Here is a 12,096-nt window from a genome sequence, read left to right as displayed (position 1 = left end):
AGTTTCTTCTTCTTCCTCTTCTTCTTTTTTCCTGAGAAAATGAATCTGTCTCCTGCAAAATGCATGAGGAGTGCATTTAACATGAGAGGAAAATTGTAAGTCCCTCTCGTCCACTCCCCACTCCTCTTCATTTAGAGAAGTGGTTTTATTTTATTAAATTAAATTAAATTAAAACAATTAAATTAAATTAAACAATAATTAATTAATTAATTAATTTAAATCATTAAATATCTAACATTTGATTAAATATTTGAATCATATTCAAATGTAAATTTCTCTCATAACCTATAGTTTTAATATGAATCTCATTCATATTAACTTTTAACCTATAGTATTAATATGAATCTCATTCATATTAGTTTAATATTTGAATCATATTCAAATACATCAAATCTCTCATATTACATAGTTTAATTTAAAATTAACTATATATTATAATGTATTTATATACATCACATACAATTAATATATATTCCTAAATTAATTTGAACATTTCAAATTATTCTTTTGAAACGTTGGTCTTTGTTAGTCTCTTGTGAACTAGTAAGGGGACCTATTAAACCTATAGATTATAAGCTTCAATAATTTGAGATTAATTAATTATACTCGTTAATTAAATTAATCAACATTAATTAACTAGAGGCAACCACTATAGACCTACAGCTGTACTCTTATGCACTATAGGACATGTTGCGTCCATGGGTATAACCATTATATGTAAGTCAATCCTTCAAGATTTGTTCGTAATTACAACAAGGTCAAGTATTCATTTTATCCATATAATTATCTATATATGCTTAAGTACCATTGATCCTCTAATGAACAATTTGTTTATGATCCAACTATAAATCAAGTCCTTCTCGGGCCAATGAGAGGATGAGGCCCCATTGTTCAAGTCTCGGAGTTAGCACTTAAGGGAACTACTCATCTACTTTCCTTATACGGGAAGCTGTGAATTCATATGGTAAAATTACGTTCCCAGCTCCCTATTCGGTTAGGTCTCTAAAATGGTAGGCTTATTGAGTCGACGACTTGAACCACTCTTACCCATGTAAATCAAAGGACGAGTCCTTATAGACAGAAATTCATAACTCACTTAGAATTAAGATTGAGTGACATATAATAATCACATGAAATATTACTCTCCCCAATTAATGGAGTTACAAAGAAAGAGTAATGATTTCGCAGTCTAGTTTTATACAAACTCTTTGTATAGGATGGCCCACTCACATGTCTCCATGTGAACAATTTAGATCATATCATTTGTAACAATTACAAAGTAGGTTGTTGATGCGTTATTTTATGATGTGGAATTATGGATGAAATGCGATGATGAAAATGCGTTAAGCACTCAAGTTTTCTCAGTGGAATCTAAGTGTAAACCCTACTGAGTTTCTTGGTAAGTCCAGGATCGAACTCAGGGACTTGGAAAATCAATATGCGGTAGTAATTTTCAGGAAAACTTTGCAGTAACCGGTAACTCAAATAGTTGTTTGGTTTTGTTGATTGCGGTAATGAAAAATAAACAAATGCGGCGGAGTTCGAAAAGAGTTGATAAAATGGAAGATGCGAGGAGTATGCAGTGAATGGGTTGAGAAGGGTTTTGGCTAACATTTCCTAGGATGCGTTCATACTATGCGATCATGCAACACACATACAATAATAAACCATCTCTTGATGCGAATACTACGGCTTCTAATACTAGAACGCATGCGATAAATACGATAAGTCTATAAGACCTACACATAAGCCTCTATTCTTATTTATGCAATGACAAAATGACACATACAAAAATAAGGCGACCACATAATATCATTCCTATCTCTAGGATGCATGCGATGCAGGTTGGCAAACAGAGCTTATCTCTAAGTTCCTATCTCTTGTTTATGCATTTCTAATCTTGCTCTCTCGAGTCTAGATTCTAACCTAGCTCTCTCAAGTCTTAGGTTCTTTCTTTAGACACTCTCTCGAGTAGCTCTAAAGGGATGTTTGGCACAGCATAACACAAGATAGTCGCAAGCAATGAACTTTTTAGGTCATGTTAGCTTAGTTCTTCTCAACCCATTCGACAAGTTTAGCTACTTATACGTGCGAAGAGAGTGAACAAATGTAGAATAAGAACTTTCATTGTATAAATATAAAGACGAAGTACAAAATAACAATGTAAGAAGAGAATAAACAGCCTGGTAGCAATCTCTTGCTTCCCAGACTTTTACACTGTCTTTCTACTCTTGTTCAAAAGATAATCTTGCTCTCGCGAGATTCGGCCCGCTCTCTGCTTTTATGCCTCCGGGTTCTCTCTCGAGTTGCTCTGAGCGATCTTCCGGTGTCTCTACTCTTCCTTTGCTCCGCCTTAAAAATAAAAGAAAATTATGAACACGGCTAAAGCTCTTAAATCGGTGAATAGGTGAACTTGTTAACCCTTTTTCTGAAGGATGCTTTTGGTATTTATAGAGCTCCGGGGTGAAGGGTGGCTTTTCTCTTATGATTGCACAGATGGGATGACTTTAATTCCCCGACTGATGCGCTGAATATTTGTCACCGAAAAGCTTAATGTACTTGTTATCGTTAGGGATTGTCAAATTAATTCGGATTCGACCGTCATTAGCTTTCTGTCCCATCGTGATTAATTATGCCTTTCACCCAGATACGCCCACTAAGTTGCGCCGGCTCTATGCGGCAATCCTTCTTGAGCAGATGTTTGCGAACATAAATCACTTCAAAGCCTTGCGGTAATGCTACGCTCGTCCGTTGATCTCTTGTGATCACTCTTTTCTCCTTGCTTCAACGCATATTCTACATAAAAATACAAAAATTAACTGTTCTTATGCGATGAACACATGCGACCGCAATGTTATAAACTTAATGTTTTTTGGACGCAATATAACATATTTTATCAACACAAGCCAACATTGTTTAAGAACTTAGCACCGTAATAACGTGAATTTCTGCCCGTTATCACACCTCCAAATTTAAACAATGCTTGTCCTCAAGCATAAGCTAACGATTTACTTTAGCAAGTCGACCGTAATTCTCTTTTCCTAGATTTCTCAAGGATACTTCATTCCAATCCTATATACCAAAATTTCCTCAAGTCTTATTCAAGTCTCTTCTGAAAATATTTCTAAGACCTAGGAACCACAAGCTTAACCTTCAAAAGGACTTTACTAACTTCTGGGATATCGCATGATTTATTTCAAAAAGAAAACTTTTCCACCTGGGTGTCAAATGATTTTTATCCTTGCATATTTCTTGACATTATTATTATTTTTTTCTGACCTTGCACTGATCCAAGTGTCTTACCTTCGTTTTGGCTTGCCCCCACGTGTGTCATGCGGACATTCAACTACGGGTAAGTGCCTTTCACAACTTAACTCTTATGAACATGGGTTTTCCCATTGCGTTGACAGTGGAGTTGTTATTCTAAAAAATATTATTTATTTATTTATTATTATTTTTTAAAAATAGCAAGGTTGAGAATAAATACCCCACCTTCACATTTAAAATGCGGCAATGTGCTCATTGCCAAAAGATTGAAAGAATTCATGCGATGTTCTTAGGAGGTTTGATAAAGGGTCAGTTTGAAAGAAATCTAGCAGACCCCTAACTTCTAGAAATATTTCATGAGGTGACTTTTCTAAGATTAAGTTGACTCTAGTATATACGAAAAAAAAAATAGAAGCATGTGTTTCATCATTAAAATCATAATTGGCAAAGAGACAGCATACAGTGACTTACTAAATTTATCAATATTAAATGATTGCAGTAGTCAAAGAGGATGCGGTGATAAAACTTTTAAAATCAAAATGCGATGCGATAGTGCAAAATTTGAAATAAAGTGAATGAAGAATACAACCCCTAAATTTGCGCAGTCGCCCGCATTGTGTATTGATGCATCCTTCTTTGCGGCGATCTTTCTTCTTTGGATTTCAGTGACGGAATAAGATAAGTTTCTTTTTCATGTAACACCTACGCAATCCTGCGCCTCAATCATTTGCAAGAAAAACAGTGAGAAGGTCGAAATATTTTAAACAAAACAACATCTTTTACCGCAATCGTTCAACACGATCGTTTTTTTTAATAGAATATAAAAAAAATAGATATGTGATAATAGAAAAAATTAAGATGCTGAAAGTTCATGAAGTATTGATGTAGAGAAAGGATATTCAAAAGGTTTACATCCCTGGTGATGTTGAGTTATATAGTAACTCAGGGACTGCTTATTCCCGAGCTGGTCTTTTCATGTCCACGGTGGCTTCTCCCTCTTTTCTTTGTCATCTAGGATCTTGATTGCCTTAATTAAGAGCTTTTCCCCATGAATGTTCATTACGATCTCCCCCTTGCGCACATCAATTTGAGCGCGACCGATCGAAAGGAATGGTCTTCCCAATATGATGGACGCATCTTCGTCCGCTTTATAATCCAAAATGAGAAAGTTTGCCGACATGATGAATTTATCAGTTGAGATTGCGCCATTTTCCAGCTCTTCTTCAGGATGTATTCGGGATCTGTCCACAAGTAGAAGAGTCTCTGTCGTGGGCGTGAGTTTGCCCATATTCAATCGTTTGAAGATTGATAGCGGCATTATGTTTATACTCGCCCCAAGATCCCATAGTGCTTGGCCACTTTAGACCCCTCCAATGGAGCATGGTATCGTGAAGATTCCTGGGTCGCCCATTTTTGGTGGGATCATAGTATTTTGCGTTGTGGCCACTATTGCGATATTTTCTTTGTCATTTTGTTTTTCTTTCAATCTTTGCGGAGCTGGTGGTAGCTGGACTTCTTCTTTCTCATGTTCTGAAGGCTTGAGGGTGGACGCAACTTCGGGGGTTCATTTTCTTGGGCTTTTCTGAATTATAAGTCAACGGGTCCTCGAATGTCACCACACTCAAGTTGGTCGCAATGGGCTTCTCCCCTACTTCTTCAGTCATGTTGTTGCTTAGCAAGAAGACTGCTAAGCATTGTTCCTTTCCGGTACCCTCAACATTGCGAGGGAGCTCAGTTGAGCTTAGCAACGCTCCTTACGATCTACTTTTCAGCTCGCCTGCAATTTGCCCTAGTTGAATTTCTAGATTTCAAATGGATGTTGCTTGATTCTGAAGCACTGATTCATTTTTCTCAATGTACTGCTTTAACAAGCTCTCTAAGGACGAAGATTGCGGTGTTTGCGAGCTGCTAGCTTGACTATGCGTTGGACCGTAGTTTTGCGGGAAAAATCTGGGTGGCCCTCCTTTTTGCGCCACTGGATGGAATTGTTGTTGTTGATTTTTCTATGCAAAATTTGGGTGGTTTCTCCACCCAGGGTTATATGTATCGGAATAGAGGTTATTCTTTATAAAACATACTGACTCGGGTTTGCTGGGCATTCTTCCATCGAATGAGTGTCTCCACAAATGACATAACTTGCGGTCGTTTGGGCAATTGCATTGACCTGCCATTTCTTTGCTCTTATGTTATTAATTGCGATGTCTTGAATCAAACTCATCATCGCAGTCATCTGGTTTTGCAGGGATGCGATGGCCCCGCTGTTTGCATCATTATCTTTTATTCTTAATCTCTAATTGCTTTCCTGCCAGTCCTCGTGATTTTTGGAAATGCGATCAAGTATACTCTTTGCCTTTTCATATATTTTGTCTAGAAGACCACCAGTGGCTGCCACATTGGCAGTGGTATGCGAAGAAGGATTCAGTCCTTGGTAAAAAATCTCCATTTGCAGGCAGTCTAGTAAGCCATTATGTGGACAGTTAAACCTCGCCTAAGCATCACTGAGCGATTCGTCATTTTCTTATTCAAAATATGTTATTAATTTCCTTCTCCTGGCATTCTCGGTAGGTGGGAAGTATTTCTTCATGAATTTTTCGACGACCTATTCCCACGAGGTTATCTCCCCCGGTTCGAGAGAATATGCCTATTTTATTGCTTGATCGCATAAGGAAAATGGGAACAGAGTGAGTCGAACTTCCTCGGTGGAGATATTCGGGAACACAAAAGTGATGCAGATATCTATGAAGCTCCGGAGGTGTGCATGCGGGTCTTCACCACGCCTCCCTCCAAACTTCCCAGTAACCTGGATCATCTGCAACATTACCGGCTTCATTTCAAACCTCGATCCATCTAATGATAGTCTCATGATTCCTGGAGAGAAATCATAGAGGTTGGGCGATACATAGTCTCGAATGGGTCTATTGCGGTCATTCGCCAGAAGGATGGGGTTGGCCATTATATTGTTCGCGTTTGTGGCCCTTGCTTCTGGTTGTTCTGCCATTCTTGGTGTTCTCTTTTGTTGTTGGCGGTTGTCTCTTAGTCTACATCGAAATGTTCTCTCAATCTCCAGGTCGTAATTCGCCAGAGATTGAGAGTCTGCAAAAAATAAGAAAAATTATCGTTAGCACACTATTTTGCCGAAGTCCCCGGCAACGACGCCAAAAGCTTGATGCGTTATTTTATGATGTGGAATTATGAATGAAATGCAATGATGAAAATGCGTTGAGCACTCAAGTTTTCTCAGTGGAATCCAAATGTAAACCCCACTGAGTTTCCTGGTAAGTCCAGGGTTGAACTCAGGGACTTCGGAAAACAATATGCAGTGGTAATTTTCAAGAAAATTTTACGGTAATCGGTAACTCAAATAGTTGTTTGGTTTTGTTGATTGTGGTAATGAAAAATAAAAAAATGCGGCGGAGTTCTAAAAGAGTTGATAAAATGGAAGATGTAAGGAGTATACAGTGAATGGGTTGAGAAGGGTTTCGGCTAAAATTTTCTAGGATGCGTTCATACTATGCGATCATGCAACACACATACAATAGTAAACCATCTCTCGATGCGAATGCTATGGCTTCTAATACTAGAACGCATGTAATATATGCGATAAGTCTATAGGACCTACACATAAGCCTCTATTCTTATTTATGCGATGACAAAATGACACACATAAAAATAAGGCGACCACATATATCATTCTTATCTCTAGGATGCATATCATGCAGGTTGGCAAACAGAGCTTATCTCTAAGTTCCTATCTTTTGTTTATGCATTTCTAATCTTGCTCTCTCGAGTCTAGATTCTAACTTAGCTCTTTCAAATCTTAGGTTCTTTCTTTAGACTCTCTCTCGAGTAGCTCTAAAGGGATGTTTGGCACAACATAACATAAGATAGTCGCAAGCAATGAACTTCCTAGGTCATGTTAGCTTAGTTCTTCTCAACCCATTCGACAAGTGTAGCTACTCATGCGTGCGAAGAGAGTAAACAGATGTAGAATAAGAACTTCCATTGTATAAATATAAAGACGAAGTACAAAATAACAATGTAAGAAGAGAATAAACAGCCTGGTAGCAATCTTTTGCTTCCCAGACTTTTACATTGTTTTTCTACTCTTGTTCAAAAGATAATCTCACTCTCACGAGAGTCGGCCTGCTCTCTGCTTTTATGCCTCTGGGTTCTCTCTCGAGTTGCTCTGAGCGATCTTCCGACGTCTCTACTCTTCCTTTTCTCCTCTTTAAAAATAAAAGAAAACTATGAACACGGCTAAAGCTTCTAAATCAGTGAATAGGTGAACTTGTTAACCCTTTTTCTGAAGGATGTCTTTGGTATTTATAGAGCTCTGGGGTGAAGGGCGGCTTCTCTTTTATGATTGCACAGATGGGATGGATTTAATTCCCTGACTGATGCGCCAAATATTTGTCACCGAAAAGCTGAATATACTTGTTATCGTTAGCGGCTGTCAACTTAATTCAGATTCGACCGTCATCAGCTTTTTGTCCCATCGTGATTAATTATGCCTTTCACCCAGATGTGCCCACTAAGTTGTGCCGGCTCTATGAGGCAATCCTTCTTGAGCAGATGTTTGCGAATATAAATCACCGTAAAGCCTTGTGGTAATGCTATGCTCGTCCGTTGATCTCTTGTGATCGCTCTTTTCGCCTTGCGTCAATGCATACTCTGCATAAAAATACAAAAGTCAACTGTTTCTATGCGATGAACGCATGCGACCGCAATGTTATAAACTTACTTCTTTTTGGACGCAATCTAACATATTTTATTAATGCAAGCCATCATTGTTTAAGAACTTAGCACTATAATAACGTGCATTTCTGCCCGTTATCAGTTGTATTCATAATGTCACCAGGATAAGTCACCCAACCTTATTCATATACTATCGACCCTTTAAGTTATTACTTGAACATGATTCACTTGCATGTCAACTACATATTGTTCAAGTTTCATACAATAACCTTAGATTTTTACTGTAATGAATAATTCATTATTGTATATGTAATAATTAAATTAAATAGTAAATTAAATAACTAATTAACTACGAGGCTTTAGGGCACAAATCCCAAAACTTAGACTTTTAGACAATTCACTACAAAATTAGCTTGACCAATTCTAATTCAATTAATCAGATTACACATCAAACGTGAATTAAGATTTGAAAAAGACAACACCAATGGATCAATGGTTGAATTCAAATCATACGTGATGCATCTATGAACCTTATCTATGTCATTTTTCCCTTTTAACCTTACACCTCCAATTGTCTATTATTTCATTTCTGATTGTTTTAGTAACCTTAACCCCCAAATTTAATTTCTATACAAGTTTTTGTTCACTTAAGAAACATATTAACAAACACATTTTTCTATCCATGAATTTAATGACAAAAGCCTTTAAAAATTGTTCTAAAAAAAAAAAAAACTTTAAACTTAAGGGTTAAAACAAAATGTTTTAAATCTCAAAGATTGAAACCAGTCATGTAATCTAGGAGTATTTTTTATAATCTAACCTAAAAAATTTAAGTATCAGAGTAGAAAAAAATTCTCTGTCAAATCCTCAAATTTCCTTCTTTCAAGGAGGCTTTTGAAACACACTCCAAAAGTGCGTTCTTTGAGCTTAGAAATTAGTTAGTTTATGCTTAATTAGAGATCGTTGATTTTTTTTATGTTTAATTATAGGAAATCATGCAATTAGATCAGAACAAACAAATTCAAGGATAAAATGACCAAAAGACTCTAGGGAAGGTCAAACTTTGACCTCCGGCAAGAAGAGATGAGGAAATGAGTTGAAGAAGGTAAAAATCATATAAAGAAGCACGCATGGTGCACAACAACGCTACAAGGTAGTAACTGCAAAACAAGGCAGGCCAATTGCGCTCCATAGATCATAGCCCTGTGCTTCAGAAATTTCAGCGCGCATGCCTGTCAATTTTTGGACTGCACCGCAGCACTTCGAATGTTTTCATGAGCATCACTAGCGTAGCGCCGCTGCACTATGATAATGGGCAGAAATGCACGTTATTACAGTGCTAAGTTATTAAACAATGAAGGTTTGCGTTGATAAAATATGTTAGATTGCATTAAAAAAGCATTAAGTTTATAACATTGGAGTCACATGTGTTCATCGCATAAAAAAAAAAAAAATTGTATTTTTGTGCAGAATATGTGTTGACGCAAAGCGAAAAGTGCGATCATAAGAAAGCAACGGTCGAGCATAACGTTATCACAAGGCTTTTCGATGACTTGTGCTCGCAAAATTCTACTCAAGAAAGATTGCCGCATAGAGCCGGTGCAACTTAGTGGACGCATCTGGGTGAAAAGTATAATTAATCATGATGGGACAGAAAGCTGATGACGATCGAGTCCGAATTAAGTTGACAAGCTGCTAATGATAACAAGTACACTTAGCTTTTTGGTGAAAAATATTCGACGCACCAGTCAGAGAATTAAAGCCATCCCATCTGTACAATCATAAGAGAGAAGTCGTCTTTCACCCTGAATCTCTATAAATACCGAAGGCAACCTTTAGTAAAGGAGTCTGAACACTGAGATAATTTTCTCCATAGTTAGAATAGCCTTGTTCTTAGATTTTCTTTTATTTTAAGGCGAAAGCGAGAAAAACGAGATTGTGCCGAGAGATCATTCTGATGAACTTGGGAAAGTGTCGAAAGCGTCGAGATCAAAGAGAGGGCCAATTCCTATGGAAGCAGGATTATCTTTTGAACAGAATAAAGTTGACAATGTAAAAGCCTTGGGAAGCAAGGGATTGCTACTAGACTCTCTATCCTTATCTTCCATTGTCATTTTGTACTTAAACTCATCTATAGAAATGGAATTTACTTCTTTATATCTGTTCACTCTCTGTTTATTACGCACAAGTAGCTAAATCCGTCGAATGGGTTGAGAAGCACTTAGCTAGCAAAACTGAGGATCTTCACTCTAAGCGATTATCTTGTATTATGTATGCATCATTCGTCCGTTAGAGATACTCGGGTGGGTAGTCTAAGGACAGAATCTAGGCTTGGAAAAGTCAGGTTAGAATCTAGGCTCGGGAGAGGCAGATTAGAATGCATAATCAAGAGATAGGAGCTTAGGAATAAGCACTGTTTTCTATTAACGCATCGCATGCATCCTAGAGATAAGATATGATTGTATGTGGTCACCTTGTCTTTGTATGCATCTTGCATTATCACATAGAAAAAAAGTAGAGACTTAGGAATAAGCTCTATGGACACTATTGCATTCAACACATGTGTCCTAGAACTAGGAGCACTGCATTTGCATTGGAAAATGATTTGTTATTGCATGAGTGTAGCATGATCGCATAGTTTGACGCATTCTCGAGAAACGCTAGCTAAAGACCTTCTCAACCCATTCCTCCATATACTCAGTGTATCTCCGCATAATCGATCTTTTCTCAAATCCGCCGCATACATTTATTTTATATCGCAAACAACAACACCAAATAACTATTTGATTTACCGGTTACCGCAAAGTCTTTTGGAAAATTATCACCGCATACCGTTTTTCCTAGTCCCTAGGTTCGACCCTGGACTTACCAGGAAACTCATTGGGGTTTATACTTGGATTCCACTGAGAAAACTTGTTGCTCAACGCATTTCTATCATCGCATTTCATTCCATAATTTCATCACATAAAATAACGCATCACGCTACAACTATTTTTTTAATTTTATAAATGTTGTTTCTATCGATTGTAATAGGGGGAGACTGGTTCTTAGGGTTTTAGTTAGAGTTCGTCAAGGCCACCATGGGGAGCCGATTTCTGGACATGACATCTCAAAGCTTCCAAAGGAGTGGAGATTTGAAGAGATCGTTGGAGTGCGATTCCAAGCTTGAGGACGACAGTCGATAGCATAACTTGCATTTTCTTTCTTCTTTTTTCTTCTGTTCTTTTGTATTTTGGATAGGATATGAACAATCTTTATTTGTATAGCTGCCATGAGTAACTGAATTGTAGTCCTTAGGGTTTTGACGTAATTTTTTGATTGTGAAACTTTGTTGATAGTTCTTGAATTTATTGAATGCATAAACCATTTTGACATGTTTATGTTTATTGCATTTGAAAAATTAGCTACTGTTTGAATGATTTTAATTTGATGTCGTGTTTGAGAGAGAGGACATTAGGTTGGAACTAGCATGCTAAACTATTAATCAACTATGCATGAAAATGATAGGAGGTTAATAGAGATCGATAATAGAGGAACCTAGCGCTGCACCTAATTAATTGATTGCATGATAATGTGTTGATAAATAGGTGTGAGAAAGGGTTGAGCTTGATAGAGGATACTTGTACAAAGGACTCTTAGGTTTATGGTAGCATAAAATGAATTCGAGGTCTAAATAAATAATTTAGTTGATCCATCCATGAAATCATCACCCTAGAACGTGTCTTTGTCTAGTTGTACCCCATTTTTCTTTTTAGGATTAATTAGATTCAAAGGTCATCTCAGTCCAGTCCCTTAAATAAAATTAGAAGAACCTTTAAGTAGCTAAGAGTGAGTCAAACCAATTTTTCAGAGGATGATACTCGGTCTTAACCGTTTTAAGCTATATAATAACTTGACGTGTGCGCTTGCGCTCCCATCAAGTTTTTTGGCGCCTACTAGCATTTGTTCTTTGTTCGAGTCATAGGGAAGAAGACCTTGTGGATATTTGATTGGCCGAATTTAATTAATTTATTTCTCTTTAATTCTAAATTGATCGTGCACATATGGGTAATGGATAACCTATTGAAAATTCTTAGGCTTAGAATTTGGTTAATTTTATTGTTTATTTGTGTTCGTTTATGATTTTCTTTATTA

The sequence above is a fragment of the Benincasa hispida genome, chromosome 7, assembly GCF_009727055.1.
Source record: "Benincasa hispida cultivar B227 chromosome 7, ASM972705v1, whole genome shotgun sequence".
In the NCBI taxonomy this organism is placed as follows: Eukaryota; Viridiplantae; Streptophyta; class Magnoliopsida; order Cucurbitales; family Cucurbitaceae; genus Benincasa; species Benincasa hispida.
The sequence above is the reverse complement of the archived record's forward strand: the minus strand, read 5'-3'. Positions refer to the sequence as shown.